The sequence below is a fragment of the Podarcis vaucheri genome (assembly GCF_965113315.1).
Source record: "Podarcis vaucheri genome assembly, chromosome: 5".
NCBI lineage: Eukaryota > Metazoa > Chordata > Lepidosauria > Squamata > Lacertidae > Podarcis > Podarcis vaucheri.
The window spans coordinates 32,032,895-32,054,008 of record NC_138763.1 but is presented as its reverse complement, the minus strand read 5'-3'; positions in this window follow the sequence as shown (position 1 = coordinate 32,054,008).

Genomic DNA, 21,114 nt, shown 5'->3' with positions numbered 1-21,114 from the left:
AGCTATTGTATGTTATATTTAAAAGAAAGATTCTTATGTAAGTATGCTAGGATTAGGTTCACAGTAACACAAAATAGGAAGAATAAGATGAGGAATTGAATATGTATCACAATCCTTCCATAAAGGTGCTCTAGTTTATTTATATACTGCATTCAGGGCCCAAAGGGTGCAAAGCAGTAAACAGCAAGATACAATTAAAGTACAATGAATGAACCAAAACAATATAAAATAACAAAAGCGCCAAGTACCCACCAGTCACACTGGATATGCAATTGTAAGATGAATTCATGCTCTCACTACAGGCACAGATCTTGGGCATTCTACCTCTCACTCGGAAGCCAGGTTCACACACATGCCAGCCCCTGCCCAACCCAGCTGCTGCCACCTCTCCCCTAGGAACAAGGCCAGCTAAGACCAATCACCTTGTCACATCCTGAAGGAACAACCGGAAAGGGAAGCCTTGTTGGTGGCCCACCAGGGCTGGCCTACCAAATAAATAGTTTTCCTCCCTGGAAACCAGCTACAGCTGTGGCAAAATTCTTACTCTTTATGGGTATAGCCAGAGGCAGTGAATCCCCTTTTGCTGCTTGAGGTGAAACAGGAAGTGCCACCCACCTCAGCTGTCTCTGTTAGAATTCCCGATCTATGATTGCAGTCATAGGATTGTTACAGTGCCTGCTGTAGCTGTAGAGACTAATACAGGAGAGACGTGTTTTTCTTGCAGCTGTGGCAGGTGAAGGTATCCAGCTGTGCTGCTGCAGATGTGATCCTCCCAGTGGTCATTCTGTTAGAATTCCTGCTCCACGATTGCAGTCATAGGATTGTTGTCTATCACATGATGGTGTATGTTTTGACTCCACAAAGTGGGATGTGATGGAGACAGGATGTTTGTGTTACTGTGTTCCGTGAAGTGGGACTATTGTCCTTTGTTCTTTTCCTCTTTGCTGTCTGATGCTAGAGAGAGAGAGGGAGCCATGTTGCAGTGCTCTGTGTGTGTTTATATGTAAATAAAGTAGATTAGTCAAAATGCTGAGTTGCTGAGGTCGGTTACGCAAGCTGCAAAGACTCTGCGGATCCCTAAGTGTGTCGGTGTCTGTTGGCATCGGCCGCTGTGATGTTCGGGCAGAAGAAAGCTTTTGAAGCTCCCAAACGACTGACCAGGAGGGAGAGAGCATGCCAGTCGACCATATGTCTCTACCAGGGTCCTACTCGAGTGTAGGCTGAACTCCTGACAGTCTTTGCTAAGGGCGCTACCGCCATGCCACCAACCTCTGCCCATGCTGCTTCCGCCAGCCCTGTGTGTAGCCAACAAGCTGCTGTTCTCCACATGTAGCAAAGTTCAGCTTGTGTCATATTCGTAACTTAAAAAAACAAAGAGTTCAGATGTTCAAGACTGTGTTGAAGGGTAATGAAAATTGTTGTTCCAGAGCCAATCCTCTGTAACTTCTTTATGCAGCTTCTGGGTCAGATTATTTAGTATGCTCATATGGTAGAGAGATGGTTTTAATGACTGAGCAAGGTTTTTCCACTGGTAGTGTGATATTTAATTAGAACATCATGAAACAGACCACATAGACATAATTAAGTACACATGTTTTAACCTTTCCTTTCAGAGCACAGTGTGTTTCAAAAGAGGCAACCACAGTAAAGCTTACTAACTGGTTAAAGGGGGAAAGGACAAAATGCCTATGGGTGGAGAAACGTCCATTTAAAAGCACAATGTCTGTCAATTTCACTTCTATAATTTATTTTAATCTTATAAATTCCATATTATTTCAGAATTGATATACTGAAGGGTACACAGATGTAAAATAACACATAAAATGCCAAATGCCTCCTCCCCCTACACTGCAACTCCTTTCTTCCTCACCCTTCAGCTGTTTTTAAATTTTATGGATTTTCCCCCAGTAACTGAATATTTGTTGATCTGTTGCACTCACGTCCCAGCCTTCCTTCCTATCTGCCACCCAAAACACACAAACTAAGCAGCAAGTGCTCCACAGTTTCAGGCATCAGTACCAGTGCCTTTTTTCTTTAAAAAAACATGTTTAGGGGTACTCTCATTTCGACTCTAGAAAATCACCATTTTATAGTTCAAATCGGGGGAAATAAATACAGTAATAAATACATTGGCATGAGTTTGTTTGCACTAACATCTTCCCGATTCCTCTGCTTGCTGTTGGTGTCCGTCGCCAGATGTCATCCTTTCAAAACCATGAATTTACATTCACTGAAGGCTTAAACAAACTCAAAGGATGGCCTACCAATTTTATAAACATCCACATTCCACACTGCTTCACATATTAAACAGTCGCTTCCATCTGAGACTCAGGAAACAGGAAATGAGGGTGCCATCAGGGGTAGCAACGGAACTGACGAGTCACCGTGCTAGAGAAGAAACTATTTTTTAAAAAAATAATTTTTAGTTTCTTCTCTAGCATGGTGATATTTTTAGTTTCTTCTCCAGTTAGATTCACAAAATGTTTAGGGGTATGTGTCCCCCTGCATCCCCCCCCCAGAAAAAAAGCACTGATCAGTACCATCACAGTGGGGGTGTTTGGCTGTATGAACGCCATTTCCAGACCATATGCCAACAATACTCCAAGTTACATAACTGACTTCCTTTTTTTTTAAGACTTGAAAACGAGCCATCAGAACTTTTAATTGTCTCTTGGTTTTTTTAAAAAATTATTTAATCATTTTTTCAATACAAACAACTGCAAAAGACACATACTAACCATAATAACACTAATAACACAATTTGACAATTCAGATTTGAATACACTGATATACTTATGCCTACACCTTTTTAACAATATTTCCCCACCACTCTCTCCTCCCCCTACTTCCCACCACTATCTGCCTTATCACTTAAATATTCCTTCCAGATTTCTTCATATTTATCCATTCTTAATTTGCGTCAACATGCAATTCGTTCGTATGTAGCTAATCTGTCCATATTATCAATCCATGTGCTCAATGGAATCTTTTTGCAGCTCCTTCAATTCATCAAAACAAGTTGTTTTTTAAACTGTCTGCCTGATGCAACTGACTTCCTGAGGAAATGACCATTTCCAGGAGAACACTTTCCTAGCTACATGGATGCTGTGGCTTCTGCACTAACATCACCCACGAAGATGCATTATTGTTGGGGCTACAGCACATCTGTCTACCAAACCCTACCACTTTGTTCTTATCCACATGCACTTTTGGGGAGAACATATATCTCCAGGTCAGTAGCATTGCCATGGGCACTCACATCTGCTCAAACTCAAAGACTCCAAGTTCGAGCCCAGCAGCTCCCGACAGTGTCTTCCATTGTGGGCTCTTCTTTCACAGCGTTTCCCAAACTTGGGTCTCCAGTGGTTGTTGGACTATAAATCCCATCATCCCTTGCTTGCAGGACCAGTTGTTAGGGACAAGGGGAATTGTAGTCCAAAGACAGCTGGAGACCCAAGTTTAGGAAACCCTGGACTAGAGGATGCTTCCAGACTGTCACCATTTTGCAGGAAGCATTCAAGCGCATATCAAGGATTTTAAAATTTTGCAATTAAATTGGACTAAAGTTGCCCCAGTGCAACAAATCCTCTTTTATCAAATAAACAAACAAGCAAAAACAGATTTTTTTTTGCATTTAGGACAGTGATGGGGATGCATAGGAAATTAAAGAGAATATGTGTAACCAACCCACGAGCAAATCAGGATGAATTCTCATTGTCCAACCACCTTTAGCTGTTCCTATTTTATCTGTAAGCTGCCTTGAGTCCCAGTCAGGGACAAAAGGTGGGATATAAATAAATATACTACTACTACAACAAGAAGAAGAAGAAGAAGAAGAAAACAAATAAAGTGAATGCTCAGTAAGTCTAACCAGCTTTGTGCAAGCAAAACAGGATGAATGCTGAATAAGTCGCTTGTTTGGAGGAACCTCAGGAATGACCCCAAATAAGCAACATTTCCCAAGAGTGGTGTGTTTCCTTGATGCACGGTTTGTGGGGTAAGGAGGTTAGAGGGTATAAAGGAATCTTTTTGAATTGTAAGAACTTCAGTACTAGAAAAGGGCTGATTGTCCCAAAGAGGCTCATCTAGCTCCCTGCATTACATATCTTTAGGCTCCAGGTGAAAATGTTTCTCTGTAACCAGGTCTTTGGTCGATTAACATTCTACGTCCTTTTAAATATGTTTGTGGAGGGGATGGGGTTATTGCTTTGCTTTTGTTTTCCTGTGCATTTTGTGTTCTCATTTTGTATTTTTTATGTTGTGAACCGCCCTATGATCTTTGGATGAAGGGCGGTATACAAATTTAATAAATAAAAAAGAAGTAAGAAAGCGACCAGGCTTTGTAATGAATCTCCACTTGCCTGTTTCAATTGCAGTATTTTCAGTGGCTGCTGCCAGTTTTGCATATTGATGGACGTGCTGCCTTCTAACAAGCTACTCACGACAATTTGCCCTGTTGGAACGGTGTTGGGAAAGCCCTCTTGGCACCAAGTGATCAAAACCTTCCCTGTTGTTTTGGCAGACATCGCATCCGAGCAGTCGATGGTGGCTGTTATTGCACAGCTGGCAGAGTAAAAATCAGAAGGAGGAAAGCACAGGGGCCTTCAACCCAGATATCACGCAGCCCATGCAGTGCTGAGCGATTGTATCTGTATGAGTGGATTGACCCAACAGATGCATCCACTCCCTTCTCACCGATGGCCAGCTGTCTAGCACTATGTGAACAATTCCCACTTCTATTGTGCTGGATGCTAAGAATTACAGCTGGGAATTATTCTTTGCACACATGATTCGGAATCCAGTAGGGGTGTGTGTGCATACATAACCCTTGGCGACGGTAGGAATCATAGTCTTATCCACAGATGGCTTAATAATCAGATTCAGATGAGGAGCAACTTTGACAACTGCAGACACTCAGGAGCGGAGGAAGAGAGCTGCTCATGTGAAATTATGAAGTATTCTACATATGTAAAAACGTCTGCATGAATATGGGTTGCATAGGAGCCAACTTCTAGGGGCCGAGGTCCCTTCAGCCCCCCAATAAAATATTTAAGGGGCTGCCCCCAAGTTGATGGATATTGCCATTCAAATGGTGTGTATGCACCATCTTGTGATTGATTATGTGGGGCGGGGCTTACCTGCCTTCCCCCCACTATTTTATTCAAGTTGGCAGCCCTGATGGGCTTGTGTCCAACCAAGTTGTCCCATTCATTCACAGACTTCCTCTGCTTATGCAATGGGGCTTCTCTTCCATCTGCACACACCCAAATCTGTTCTGGAGGCTCCTCAGCTCTCTGCAGCAGATTTTGGGGGCGCACAGGGAGAGGAGACAGAAAGGTCACCTGTGCAAGCAGAAGTCCTTGCGAGGATTGGACACCTTGGCTACAGCTCTTCATTTCTGGCAGCACAGTTGTCACAGCTGAGACAGGCATTGAGTCAGTGGGCAAAAAGGCAGAGCTCTTCATTTCAGTCACTATGCTCAGTTTCCCACCCTCAAATAACATAAACAAATGAGTAAATGGATGGGGAATAATTAGGATTTGAAGTATGGAAGCAGATCATAAAAGCTTTCTAGCAATTATGTAAATAATGTGGATTATCTTTATTTTGAATCCATGGCAATGCTGAATGACTTTTCATAGTTTGGAAGACTTATCAGGCCATAAATCATGCTGAACATTAGGCTGTATTATTTCTAAAGCTGAATATCGGCACATGTGGGGGATTTTTCTGGTTTTTGTTTATGTGTTATATTTTGGCACACAGTATCACAGATTTCCATTCCTCCCACAGGTATGAAATTTTCTCTTCTATTTGCACTGTTGTACTCCAATGCATGTTGGGACGCGGGTGGCGCTGTGGGTTAAACCGCAGAGCCTAGGGCTTACTGATCAGAAGGTCAGCGGTTCGAATGCCCGCGATGGGGTGAGCTCCCATTGCTTGGTCCCTGTTCCTGCCAACCTAGCAGTTCGAAAGCACATCAAGGTGCAAGTAGATAAATAGGTACAGCTCCGGTGGGAAGGTAAACGGCGTTTCCATGCACTGCTCTGGTTCGCCAGAAGCGGCTTAGTCATGCTGGCCACACCCGGAAGCTGTACGCCCTCGGCCAATAAAGCGAGATGAGCGCCGCAACCCCAGAGTCGGTCACGACTGGACCTAATGGTCAGGGGTCCTTTACTCCAATGCATGTTGTACTCAGATGAGTTCAGTTGGACTTACTCCCAGGAAACTGGATATAGGGCTGCAGTCTTAATGTTAATATTAGGACAGTGGGCATTTTTTGTTCATTTAGGTTTATTTCAGTTTATTTATTTAACAGCATTTCTAAACTGCTTAATATTTAAACACCCCTAAGCTGTATACAAAAATACAATACAAAGACAGTAAAAGAGTTGTCATAAAAGTGAAGATAGGTGGCGCTGTGGGTTAAAGCCTCAGCGCCTAGGGCTTGCCGATCGAAAGGTCGGCGGTTCGAATCCCCGCGGCGGGGTGCGTTCCCGCTGCTCGGTCCCAGCGCCTGCCAACCTAGCAGTTCGAAAGCACCCCCGGGTGCAAGTAGATAAATAGGTACCGCTTACCAGCGGGAAGGTAAACGGCGTTCCGTGTGCTGCGCTGGCTCGCCAGATGCAGCTTTGTCACGCTGGCCACGTGACCCGGAAGTGTCTCCGGACAGCGCTGGCCCCCGGCCTATAGATGTGAGATGGGCGCACAAACCCCAGAGTCTGTCAAGACTGGCCCGTTCGGGCAGGGGTACCTTTACCTTTTTTACAAATGTTAAAAGCAACATTAGGAAAAAGACAAATTCAGCAATAACAGGGATCAATTACAGATCAAGGAAAGCCTGGGCAAAATGATACGACTTTGCAAAGCATCTGAAGCAATTCCAGAATTCCAGAGGCAATGGTGGACAATTCCTGTTTTCAGGTCACCATATTCTATCAGTTGCAATGGCATGAGTAATTTTTTTACAGGTGATCTAAATGATGCTAACATATAAAGCCCTGAACGTCTTGGGACCAGGTTATCTGAAAGCCATAGTATATGACAACGAATCTCGGGTCTGAGTAATGTTGTCACTTTGTCCCAATATCCGCTAGGCTTAATTTCCTTTAGCTGACAGTCCTGGGTTTCATCTTTCTGTTTCTACCTTATTCTGACCCTGCAACATTCCTGTTTTTCTGACATTGCCCAACATCCAATGTATTTGAAATGTTCTCAACTTTCTGGTTATCGTCATCTCACAATCCTTTGGAGGGTTCTAATCACTCTGTCACCATTTGCAAGAATTTTTGAGAGTGATTAGGTCTCTCCTCCTGTGTATCGTCAGGAAACAAATTCCTGTAATTTTTCTTCCTTTTTTCCCAATCCTTTGAAAAAAAGTGTGCTTAACTCCCTTCGTGTCTATTGTTGTTTTAATACTTCTTATTCAGTGGCTGAGCTCAGGTTGTTTTCTAAGGACTCTCCTTTCTTAAGTAAACGAGAAACATTATTTCCATATTATTTTCAACTCAGCAGGAAAGCATAAGAAGACCAGTTATGCACCACAAAAGAGGACTCAGATTTGCATAAAAATAGCATATGCTAATTTGTAGGTATGAATGCAATTTTAGAAATAATTTGAATAGAAATGCAATACATCTTCCCATAGTGAGGAAGACAGACTGAGTAGCTCAGGCTACTGTCCAAGGTGCTAACTGTTGATGGGCAACTTCAGGGCTCCCTCTCTGGTTCATTACCTTTAAACCAGGCACGGCCAAACTTGGCCCTCCAGCTGTTTTGGGACTACAATTCCCATCATCCCTGACCACTGGGCCTGTTAGCTAGGGATGATGGGAGTTGTAGTCCCAAAACAGCTGGAGGGCCAGGTTTGGCCATGTCTGCTTAAAACCAGACACGGATTGGGCAGCCCTTCAAACAAGAATACCATCTTCTCTAAAGTGGGCTGCAGTTACCCTAGAAAAGCAACATAAGCTATATTGCTTAAAGAGAATTAACCCTCCATCTTGATATGTCAATGTGCAGCACATTATCTAAATTCGTGTGTTGCTCCCCTTCCATTAAAGTTAAAAGCTACTGAAATTATTTAAATGCATACAGTTTCTGTATTGACTGGGGAAATTAGTAACAGAACACTTGAGCTGCATCTTGATCCTAGCAGGAGCCACAGTGGAGTAAACACTTCTATTGCAGCTCTCTGCTCCCATCCCTGGTCAATAATTCCCCACCTCCATGAATCTCAGCAGTCAAGAATGAGCAGTTAGCTTCTTGGGCAGGAAAAATAATAATCTTTAGCTTGGAAGATTCACCTGTTGCCACCTTTTGTGCACGTGTAGATATTTGCTTGATTTATATGTGGCATATAGGCATATATAATATGTTTCATTGTGCATAATAAAACTGTTTTCTTTAAACAGGCTTTGTTCCATTGATATAGTCGTACCATGGAAGTCGAAAAGTTTAGTTCCCGAACCTTTTGGCTCCCAAACGTTGCAAACCCGGAAGTGACTGTTCTGGTCTGCGAACTATTTTTGGAAGCCAAACGTTTGATGGGGCTTCCGCAGCTTCTGATTGGTTGCAGGAGCTTCCTGCAGCCAATTAGAAGCCATGCTTTGGTTTTTGAACATTTTGGAAGTCAAACAGACTTCTGGAACGGATTCCGTTTGACTTCCAAAATATGACTATACTTGATTATATTAGAAACAGATGGAGGAGACCAGTGAGGCAGAGCTGCTTGGTGGCAATCTTGTATTTGTCAGAAGAAAGATGCTAAAATGTAGTGAAGACTGACCAGAAGTCCTTCTGGACAGAAATCCTGTGCCTTTATCAGTGGACTGTTGGAGACAGATTCAACAGGTGCAGCTTTCCTATCAGTCATTGCTTATAAAGTTAGTTGATTTGAGTTTTCAACAAATGCTAAAGAACTAAAAATCTGATTTCTTCTCGCTGCATGGACCCAACTCTGTAGCCAAATACCTTAATGAAAGACTTAAAAATCCATACAATTTGAGTGGGTGAAAATGTACCTGCCAAAAGGTTTTGTGAGATAGCAGGCGGACAGAACACACATTAGCCAAATTTGCCTCAGAGAACATGTTCTGCCTGACTGCAGAAATTCAATAGTATTGACTTGAAAATAAAGCCCTTAACTGAGCAGTTTGAGCAATTTAATACTTAGGAGGAAAAGCCAATGTTTTCAGCAAAATGCAACAAATTCTTATTGTGGGCAATGCACACAGAGATTATCCATTCACCGGGGCTGTCGTTTCCTTTCAATGATGGCAGCAGGGCTGCATGAGGATTCCTTTGGAACAGAGGCAAATGCCTTACCTGGGCTCAGAACATTGGCCCATCCAACCTACACTGATTTTTCCAACCTTACTTGGATTTGCCAGGGACTGAACAAAGAACCTTTTGCATGCAAAACATGTGATCTACTACTCAGCCACAGTCCTTCTTCAAAAACAACAAATCCTAGTACTCTTTGGATCAGTGACTTTATTCCAGGCATAGGCAAACTTGGCACTCCAGATGTTTTGGGACTACAACTCCCATCATCCCTGATCACTGGTCCTGTTAGCTAGGGATGATGGGAATTGCATCCCCAAAACATCTGGAGGGCCAAGTTTGCCTATACCTGCTTTATTCAAAGGAGCATCAGAATCTGCCTTATTGGTTTATCATGCTCAGTATTGCCCATTGGCAATGGTGCTCCAGGGTGTCAGATGGGGATGGGGCATTCAAAGCCCTACCTGAAGATGTCGGAGATTAAACTTGGAACTTTTCTGAATGTGAAGTGCATCCCGGACTGTACAAAAATTAATCTTGGATGTTTCTTCCTCCCAATACCACTCCTCTACCTCTACCAAAGTTCCTTTACAAACTGTGCTGGCTTCTGGACCAGTTCTGCCGAACTGACACCAGCAACAATAGAGATAGAATCACAGACTCTGGTTTCCCCAAAGTCATTTGTGTTCCTGAGGAGCTTGTTCTCTACTTGTGGTGGGAAAAGAAGGTTTTAGCTGTGTGTAGAGATGCAAGTCCCAAGTAAAGCATGTGTGGTAATAGACCTTCCAGGTGTTCCTATTTTCCAGGGAATGTCCCAGATTTAAAGGTGCCATCTTGATTTCTGATTTGACCCTGGAATGTCCTGCTTTTCCTTAGGACATCCCTATTTTCATCAGTGAAATGATGGAGGTTATGGTAGGATGTCCCTATTTTCATTGCAGAAATGTTGGAGGGTATTTAGCAAGCTACAAGTCCTTCCCACCTTATCTTTGCAATGTGAAGCCACTTAAGCATGCTTCCTGCCCATGCTGCAAAGGTAGCAGGAAGGGCCTCAGGTCACAAAACTTACATTACAGGACGTTCCCTCAGCAGTGTCACTCAAGTTTCCAGGAATGAAGATTCTCTTCAGATGAGGAGCTACACCACTTGGTGGTGTCAGATCTTCTGAAGAAGTATAGAAGGAGCTGCTCTCCTATACTGGAATTCTGGAAACCTAGTATGAGAAGGGAACTTCTGCCACCACAGGATTCAAGAAGCCAATATTTATTTAATTATCAAACACAAATTTAAATTAAGCCAAGCTGTTTCCCATAGACAATTAGCACACGTTCCTTTATATTTTTGTACATTATTCTCCCCCCTCATTAGCAGATGGCAACAAGGTCATCATGGTTTCGTGTCAGACTGACCTCTACCAGCCAGCCCCATTCCTATAATTTGTTCGGCATGGTGACAGAAGCAACTCAAATCACTGATGAAATCGGATTCAATTATTACTATGCTGAAGAAAAGTTCATCTCAGTATTTTGCTAATGACTGAACTGGAGATCCAAACATGTCTGAAAGAAGATAACATTTCTGACATGGCTCTGGTGGAGATCTAATTAAGCATTGTCTCTAATTGGACTGTCACGGTCAGGGCATGGAGACCATTTTATATCTTTAGCTGATCTGGAAACAAGTTCAATTTCCTGAGAATCTTCCAGCTGCCTGTCATGTGCACATAAGGCAAATGTTTCCGTTAGGAAGATTGCAGAATATATGTGTGTTGGGAGAAAGGAAGTAAGGTTGCAAGAATTTTATCCTTCATTTTAAAGAGGGAAATGCAAAGCCGCCTGGCATGGGACAGCTTCAGAATTCAAGTACACCTAACCTGAGTTGCTGCCTTTGTAATTTTGAAGTTTTATTTTGAAACAGGCAGGGAACCTTTGCTGTATAAAATCCCTGGAGAAAAGGACTGGGGGCTGGAGCCAATGTTAACCATAGCTGGAGCCTGAGCCATAAGTGGGTGGAACATGAACATGGACACATGTCAACAGATACCTTTTACATTGGCAATGGTCTCATTGAGACACTGCAGTAGTGCACAACACACACACAAATCAAACCCTTTTTTTTAAAAAAAATGCCCTGATTCATATATTTGTGTCTTAGTGAGGCTGCTACCACCCACTCACCTTCACAATTAGAGGGTTCCATATTGTGTGTGTTTTAAATTGATTGTAACCATATTTTAACCAGTTCTTGTTCATTAGAACTGCACTAGCTGAACCTACCAGTGGTGGCTGATGCCCATTGGGACTGGTGGGGTGGAAATGAGGGAAGGAGGAAGGCAGAAGGGAAAGCCACAACCAAGGACAGGCAGCGCCACCCTTGACTGGTTGCCATAAGATGGCAGGCAGGTGACTCAGTCTGTGCTGGATCCTACAGTATTCATTACTGTGCAGTTAAAAAAAGGAGAGATCTTGCATTTCCCATTACCTATCTGGAACTTATATGGGTATTAATTTGGCATAGCTTTTCAAGCTTCCTTTTAAATGAGTAATAAAGTAAAGACTCTTCCTTCCTTCTGCCTTTTCCCCTACAGGAATCTGAATGCTCAGTCATAGATTAATCATTAGCCTTCTGTTCTTCTAGCTGGAGTATGGATTGTTGATTCCCCCACAGCCCACCCGCAAACCACTAGGGTGTACTTAAATCTGCTGGCCATTTCTCTCCCTGTGTTTTATAGCACTCTGAGGACCCCACAGTTTAACCTCCCTTTTCACAAGCATGCTTTGGGGCTATCATAATCACTGCTCTCTGATTTGATTGCCTTCATACCATCTGTCATTTCATGTGACTGATATTTATGTCCATCGCTGATTAGAAAACCCCTCTGCACTGAAAGGCAGGATGTCAGAAGAGCCTTTCACATCCACATTAATGAGACCTCTCTTTTACAAACATACTCTCTGTTTCATTTATTCAGTCTCTTTTTCTTCCCACAGTCTATACCCCGGCAATTTCATCTTTTGCTTGGATGTTAAGTAAAGCTGCTAAAAGTACAGTACAGTGAAAATGCCCTTGAGTTAAAGAAATAATAACAAGAAGATCAATATTCTTCTTATATGCTCTGAATGATCATTATGGGAGAAAATTTAATCTGCTGGTGGTGAGAACTGAATGTGCATAAGAACAAACCTTCAAAACTGACATTGCTCCACTCTTTTCCTTATTTTACTCTGTTTTGTTCCCTCTTGGTGTAGGATGGCTCATTTTTTAAATCAGGAAATAAGACAACATGGTGACATTCAGAAATAGGAATGTCATTACCCATACCACTCAGGGAAAACTTTTGGCAACATTGAACAAATTATTCCAAAGCTACTGATTCCAAATAATTTCTCATTCTTTTCTCCATAGTGATGCATTTGGTATTTACAGGAAATTAGTCCCCTTTTTTTGTCCATCCCTTCCACTCTAAATTTTTGAGATCACAATTCTAGATGGAGAATTTCCCTGTTGAATACAGATTCATAGTATTTTATACGTGTTTATTTAAATGGAAACATAACTGAACAATTTCCATCAGGGGGAAAAAATATTTTCCCAGGGTCAAGATTTCTTCAGCTTTCTCAGATGATTTTCAGAACTTGTAATTGCTGTAGATTCACGAGGAATTATAAGTATAGCCAACAAAACCTATCATTAAACTTTTTAAGGCTCACTCTATAAACTTGGTTTATAGAAGATCTGCATATTTGTAAGTATCCTGCTCAGCAGTGGTAAATTAGAACAATTGGTTTTTGAACAGATGGAAATTAAAGCTCTGGCAAGATGTGCTCTAACTGGCTGGGCCTAATCACTAGTCTTGCAGCAGTATTTTGACTAATAAAAATTTCTAAGGAGACTCTTAAAATATGGACCTCCACATACAAAAGTTTACAACGGTCTGATCTGGAAGTTATGAGAATGTGGATAACAGGGGCAAGGCTATCTCTCTCAAGAAGGGACGACAGCTAATGAAAGGTGCTTATTATCACATATGCCACTTGGGAATCCAAAGATAAGGCAAATCTAAAAGCATTACTCATCATGCACCTGTGCTGAAGTGTGTGACCCATTTAAGCAGGTCAAACATCACCACTCTGGTCCACAGAACCACCATGAATAGCTTTTTATGGCAAGCTTGGGGAAAAACTTTTGGGAGCTTTCCACTTCTGGGGAACTTCAAAGAGATCCTGATTTCACTCAGGCAAGATGCCTGAAATGGTCTGTTTTGGTCCAGATTTGTCTGAATCAAACAACTTTATTGTTGGGTCCCATTTTTACAAAGCAGAGTGAATGGAATTAACCTGTCTTTCATGTGTTTTGTTAGGCGAAAACGTTCGGTTTTAGAATAACAAGAATCTTACTCCTTATACCACCACGGACGGTTTCCTCTAGTGAAACTACTTGTATTTATTTGGCTGATATTTAAAAAGCACTAGACATATACTTAATTTGAGTTTTGACTGATTCCTCCTTGGAAGCACAACAAGGAGAATTTTGCCTCTCTTCCCTGAATATTCAAGTGGCAGTGATCATTCAGAAGCCTCTGTTTTGGACTCTTCATCTTGATTACTAACCTACTCATGTTTTTCAGAAAATGGCTTATCATCACTCAGGGGTCCTTTGAAGTTTCAGGTAATGGAGCTTGACAGTGAAAGTATTGCTCAGGACTCCAATGGCAAAGCCAGAAAAAGTGGGCGATGATTAGCGTAGATCAAAGAAGAGTTGCGCAGATAGCAAATTTAAAGGAAGCTCTGATACAATTGTACTGACCTGAATGACTAGCTGTTCTTATTTTTATTTGTAAGCAGTCTTGGGTCCCTATCAGGGCAAAAGGTGGGGTATAAATATATAACAACAACAACAATGTGATGTAATGATTGCCCCTGGTATGGATATAGAGGGCACATCATGTTGTAGACTCCAGCACAATAGTAACCAGATCTACTCAGAAGTAAGCCCTATTGAATTCAACAGAGCTTACTCCTAGATATGTTTGAGATTGTATTAAAGAGCAGTAGTGGGGAACCTCTGTCCCACAGGACAATCTTGACCCACTGGGTGCTCCAATTTGGCCCATGAGACTATTTTATCAAAGCCACACCCACCTGTCAGCCAGGCTACATCACTCCAATGGGCAAGTGATGTCAGCTGATGGGCAGAGCGTGGGATTCAGTTCTGTGTTGGCTGCACATACCAGTTCCCCGCAGGAATTGTTTAGGGTTTCAATTCTGTTCAGTTTGGCTGCACAAACCTGTTTCTCCTGTGTTGGATCCAACAGGGAACTAGCTCATGCAGCTAAACTGGGCAAGATTCATCAGCCTTTCCAAAAAGCCATGTTGTCTTATGACGACCAGAAATTCTGGTCTGCAGCCTGACCTTGTGAAGAGGTGTTGCAGTAGAACTAGGAAGAACTACATGTTCTTCCACGTCACTCATGAACTGGGCACGCTATTCTTTAGAATGCTTCACTTTTCTTTGGCAGAGAAGTTGGAATGGATTTTCACATCTGGAATGGGAAAAGGCAGCTGAGTAACTGAGAAAAGTGCACTCCTTTTGTCTGCACAGTCGATGGATCAGCTTCAGTAGACACTGTTCTCAAAGAAGTGGGGACAAGAATAATTTAAAGGCACATGGTGTTGTTGAGCTGCTGAATCCAAGCACATCTATACCCCTATAATGTCACTTCCAGACAACCTGTTTACTAGCATTCATCCTGATCTGCCTGCAGGGAGAGTAGACACTGATTTGTTTACAGAGAAGGTAATGGTGATGCGCCAAGCAAACTTCCCCCAAACATTCAGGCGCATTTTCCTGTCACTTTTTGCAAAAAGTCCAATTCTTAGGGGAAGTAGGTTTGTTTTGGAGGAGTCCCAACAACTTCTAGTAATCCACACTATGGCTAGTAGCTGTAATATGGTTATTAGCTGCATAATGGCTATGAGATGTAAAGAGACTTCCCCATGTATTTGTCTAAAAAGGTAAAAGACCCCTGACAGTTAAGTCCAGTCACAAACGACTCTGGGGTTGCGCCGCTCATATCACTTTACAGGCCGAGGGAGTCGACATTTGTCTGCAAACAGTTTTCCCATGTCATGTGGCCAGCATGACTAAGCTGCTTCTGGCACAACGGAACACTGAAACCAGAGCAGCACACGGAAACGTGTTTCCCTTCCCGCTGGAGCGGTACCTATTTATCTACTTGCACTTTTTGGCATGCTTTCGAACTTCTAGGTTGGCAAGAGCTGGGACCAAGCAACGGGAGCTCACCTAGTCACAGGGATTTGAACTGCCAACCTTCTGATCAGCAAGCCCAAGAGGCTCAGTGGTTTAGACCACAGCACCACCTATAAAGTCAACATGAGGCCCAGCTACATGTGACTTTGAAACATGTGGAGGATTTGCCTTGTCCTCCCATACCATCATCTCTACAAATAAATATGTCTTTTAAAGCTCCTATATGGCATAGGAGAACAGCTACCACTGGCACCTATGGAGGCTTTATGCACCTGCCAAGTAGCAGCTTCAGAGGGGCAATATTAATCCCTATTGCAGAGTGGAAGGAAAGACCCCCCCCATCCCATTTATTTATGTATATACTGATTGATTGCGGAAAAAAGAAGAACCTCAAAGCGGTTCACAAAAAGAATAAAACAATGAACTTATTAGTAATCAGTAACAATGAAATCATCATTGTGCTGCTATGATTAGAGCCCCCAGCTGCTATCAGCTGTAGAAGAAAAACACACTCTTATGCCACTTGTTTAATGTCAAGTGTAATTTGACACTAGACTTCTGGTCACCACCACCTCTTGTAGCCACAAATTGCATATATTAATTGTGAATTGGGTGAAAAAGTACTTTCATTAATGCCACTTAGAAAATAACATCCAATGTTATTTCCTGGCTTTAATTATACAGACACTTGCAATGCTGCATTATTAAGTTCCTCTGCACGACATGCTAGTGTTTGGAGAATGAATGACCCATATTGAATTAGTTCTGATTACTAGAAGCAAAGAGGGTCTCTCATATAGCAGGCCACCTTGAACACAGTGCTGCCTCCTGTGGATTATCGCAGACAGTCCTGACTTGGAAGATGCAGACAGAAAGCAGACACAAGTCATTTCCTCTGCATTTGCGTAGCTGCATACCCTATACAGAGTTGCCTTGAAACTTATCCAAATGATATGAAGTCAGTAGAAGACTGCTGGGAGGTATCACATGGGAACAGATCTTCTTGTGACATTTCCTCTCCATCCTGCTTGTAGCTGGAGTGGAAATAATGGCAACTGCAGCCTTTTCTACAGCGATCCTGACAGCTTTTTTGGCTGCCACAACTGGATGGAAATAACAACCCAGTTACATAACGTTGATAAATTTCAAAGTGTATCTATTCATTTATTTAATTCCATTTGTGCATCACTTCCCATCAAATATCTGGAAGCGATCTTAAAAGAAAAACAATGGCACATTTTGATACGTAAAAGCCATTAGAACAATTAAAAGACAATGACCAGCACATTTATATATAAGAAAGATAAAAACGCTTCCATGCATAAAAAGTTCAGCAAGTTTTGCTAAAAATGTGTTATTCTTTTTTCTCCCCCTTTTTAAAACGTCCTACAACTTGCAAGAATAAATGGAAAATACCAATTCTAGTTCACATTTTTAAGCAGCAACAGATGTGATATAGCTTTTTAAGGAAAATTACTGGCCCACCCTAGCATTTTTTTTAAAGGCATGGACGCTCTAAAATAGGCACGGAGCTCTCACCCAACAACAATGGCTTCATTCCAGTGAAGGTGACATGCCTATGATCAGACTCTACTCTCTGATCTCTTAAAGAGATAAGAGTGTACATCAGAGTAGGGATGCAGGTGACGCTGTGGTCTAAACCACTGAGCCTCTTGGGTTTGCCAATTAGAAGGTCAGCAGTTCGAATCTCCACAATGGAGTTAGCTCCCGTTGCTCAGTCCCAGCTCCTGCCAACCTAGCAGTTTGAAAGCATGCCAGTGCAAGTAGATAAATAGGTACCGCTGCAGTGGGAAGGTAAATGGCGTTTCCGTGTGCTCTGGTTTCCATCACGGTGTTCTGTTGTGCCAGAAGTGGTTTAGTCATGCTGGCTACATGACCCAGAAAGCTTTTTGTGGACAAACGCCGGCTCCGTCGGCCTGAAGCGAGATGAGCGCCACAACCCCATAGTTGCCTTTGACTAGACATAACCATCCAGGGGTCCTCTACCTCTACCATTTTTTTCCACCTGGATCTCTGCTTCAAGCTGATAATGATCTTGACAGCACCTATCCAAATCTACTCAGAAGTAAGTCCTATTGAATTCAGTGGGCCTTCCTCCTAGGTAAGTGAGGTTAGGATTGAAGTCTAAAGCAATAAAAGAAATTTGGTTTGGTTTGCATGATGCGTGCCTACTTTGTTTACACTTCGAATATAATAAGCAGCCTGAAATATAATTGTCCTTCAACATTTGTGCTTCTCCTAATTTTGCTGCACATTTCTCCAACAAAAAAGTATATATTAGGGAAAGCATGCATTGAAAATGTTCACATTAGTGAAAAATAGCATACAAAATGCATTATATTAGGGGAAATTACTTGCAGAAATGTGTATATTAGAAGAAATGCAGATGAAAAGGCTGATTGAATTTTTATGATTCTTTTGAAAAAAACAAACTAATGCAGAAATGTAGCTAACTGAATTTAAGATTGGAAAAAATTAGACATCACAAGAAACTGAAACTGATAGAACTACCCATCCCTAGACAACATTGAAGGTAGTGTCAGAAGGTATTGAGATCTCTATCATTAAAATTTTGGGTACCCCTCAACTGTCCCTGGAAAATTGGACATCCCATTTTTCACGCTAGGGTATGGCAGCCAGTTTGAGTGCTGCAACCTTGTGCCATGGGTGTGCAGTTACATGACTTGCCTGGGAGTGCAGCCTGGAAGACATGCGCCCCAGGTTTTTGACCTGGACACGTTGGAGGGTATGATTTATGTTCATCTTTATCCAGTGATTGTTTCATAAAGTCCATTAACACACATTGAAGAGTAACAACAAATGGGCTTTCTTTATCTATCAAGGCAGACAGGAAAATAAGAGAATATCCATCCCTTATTCAGGTTGACTCTGGTGTTCTCACATTCAAAGGGTTGTGATTTATGAATGTCAGATTTAAATGTAGGTTTACTTCCGCCGATGATGACCCTTGAGTTATTATAGCTGATCGATTTGAAGGCATGAGCATCTAGGTGTCTTTTTCCGCCTTTAGCACAATCTGTATTAGATTAATACGTGCTTGGTTTGGGGGGCAGGGCTTTTTTTTAAAAAAAGAAAAACAGCCTTTTTGTTTTGTTTTGCAGACAGGAAGAACTCAGCCAACATGTCAGCTCTGCAGGAAAGCACAGCAGGGGATTTTAAAAGGGAACGGGACAGTTCCAAGCAGACTTTGTACTTCTCATTCCCTGAGACCCTTCACCTATCAATCTGCGCCTTAATCTCTACATGAAATACACAAATAAACACAGTGATGATCCTCTGTCCCAAAACCAGACAAACACCCTTCACTTTTCCTGCCCCCTTTCCTCACTAATCTTGCCGGAGTCGAACTCTCTCTCGAGTCTCATCTGAAGAAATGTAGACTAGCAAATGAAAACTTCCAGCCTGAACGGTTTAGCCAGGGTATCCATGTCGCAAATCTCATTAAATTGCACCGTGGAAGAAGCCGTGCGCACCTAGAGCTGGGAATATAATGGGAATGAAGGCAATCAATCACCGCCAAGTCACTGCAGCCGCTCTCCCATTCCCGTTCCCAGTGGTCCCATTGCAATTATGCTAGACACCAGGTTAGCCTGCACACAATTAGAAGGTTATTGGAGGCATTCAAAAACGCACTGGAGGTGATCATCATTGCACACTAGGTTAGTTAAGTTCCTGTTATTAATGAACGATTGGAGCCCTCATTGAGCGTGGTAGACAGAGGGGTAGGAGATTACCCTTTTTTTTTTGCATCAACTTCTTGCAACAACTTCTCTGAGACTCATCGCTTCCAGATTCATATTGCTTAATTGGAATACATCTGCCCCCTGTACTGTTAGCCTACTCTGTCAAGTTATTATTGAGTTCTGAAAACCTGCTGATACACAAAGAAGATTCTTGATCATGGAAAAAGCAACAGTTCCCTGTTCCTAGGCAGAGATGCTTGTCCCAATGGCTGAAATTGAAACCTCCCCCTAGCGGGAACAGGAAAAACTACAGCGTAGCCTGTTTCAATACGAAACTAAACACATATCTAAAAATCACTTTGGGGTCGGGCTCCATGTCCTCAATCATTTACTGTTACAGTGGTGCTTCAGGTTACAGATGCTTCAGGTTACAGACTCCGCTAACCCAGAAATAGTACCTCAGATTAAGAACTTTGCTTCAGGATGAGAACAGAAATCGCATGGCGGCAGCACAGTGGCAGCAGGAGGCCCCATTAGCTAAAGAGGTACCTCAGGTTAAGAACTGTTTCGGGTTAAGAACGGACCTCCAGAATGAATTAAGTTCTTAACCTGAGGTACCACTGTATATGGCAATATACCTGCGGCAGCAAAGCCTCACCACAAACAGCACATGCAAGCTTTCCTAAGAGCTTTCCCCAGGGTTCTCATGTTGAATTGCCTTCACTTTATAACAGTAAACTCTGACTAAAACGTCAAGTCATATTTTTTTGCAGGGTATGTCTCTTCAGTACAAATAGGAGTTCACAATCCTATAATGGAAACATTTCGAGGAGGCAGTAAAAGGATATCATATGCAGACCATTGTCAACTTCTGGGTGTTTTGGTTTTTTCCTGTGGACTTGCGGGTAGCAGGGATTGGTTGCCAGACCCCAAGTAAAGGCCACAGGAGGCAGACTGACTATAGGGGTGGTGTGCATTTGGAGATGAGGGTGGGAAAATGGGGGAACACAAACAGCAAAATTAATACTGTTTAGTCTGGACAGAACTTCTTGAAACAGAGCATCACTAATAATTATTTAGCAGAGAAAATAAGAACTGACAACTATTTAGAATACTGCTACTTAGATCCTGTTCAAGGAAACTGTTTAAAATAGCAGCTAGTTTACTGCTTTAATGAAGGTGGAAGGACCCATAGTCCTACAATCCATCGGGGTGATGGAAGTTGCTGGGCATTTCCAGACTCTTGCTGTCTTCAGGTGGGATTCAATCACACACTGCCAAATACAGGTTGCGTAAGTATATTTGATTGGGAAAATCTTGTGCCACAAAAGATTTCTGCGACAAACCCACTTCCCCAAGTGACCAGCCTTTTTTGCGAAAAGGAAAGTAGCAGCAAAATGCACTGGGAAGTGTGGAACGACACTTGCAACATCACATTACCTTCGTTCATACATATCTGAATGAATGCTCAGAAACAGCCAACGTTGTCTTGCTACCTTGCAAACCAATCAGGGTAACGCTCAACCAAGAGGTTGCATGGTAGCATATCCAGGAACAATTGGAGAGCCACTGATTGGTTACCTATTGCAAAGTTTTATGCCCGGTTTTACTGTTATGATAAAATAGATGAAGACAACTCTATATTCAGAAAGTACTTTTGAGACATAATCTAACTAAGACTGAGAACAAATAAGAAGTCCCCCCCACACACACTTTGGACAATTATGTTTTTGTTAAGCATTTGTAATATATTCAAAGGCACCTGCAGGTTCTTTTGAGAATCAGTTCTTTGTTATGATAATGAAAACACATTGAAACTAAGAAAAAATCTCTT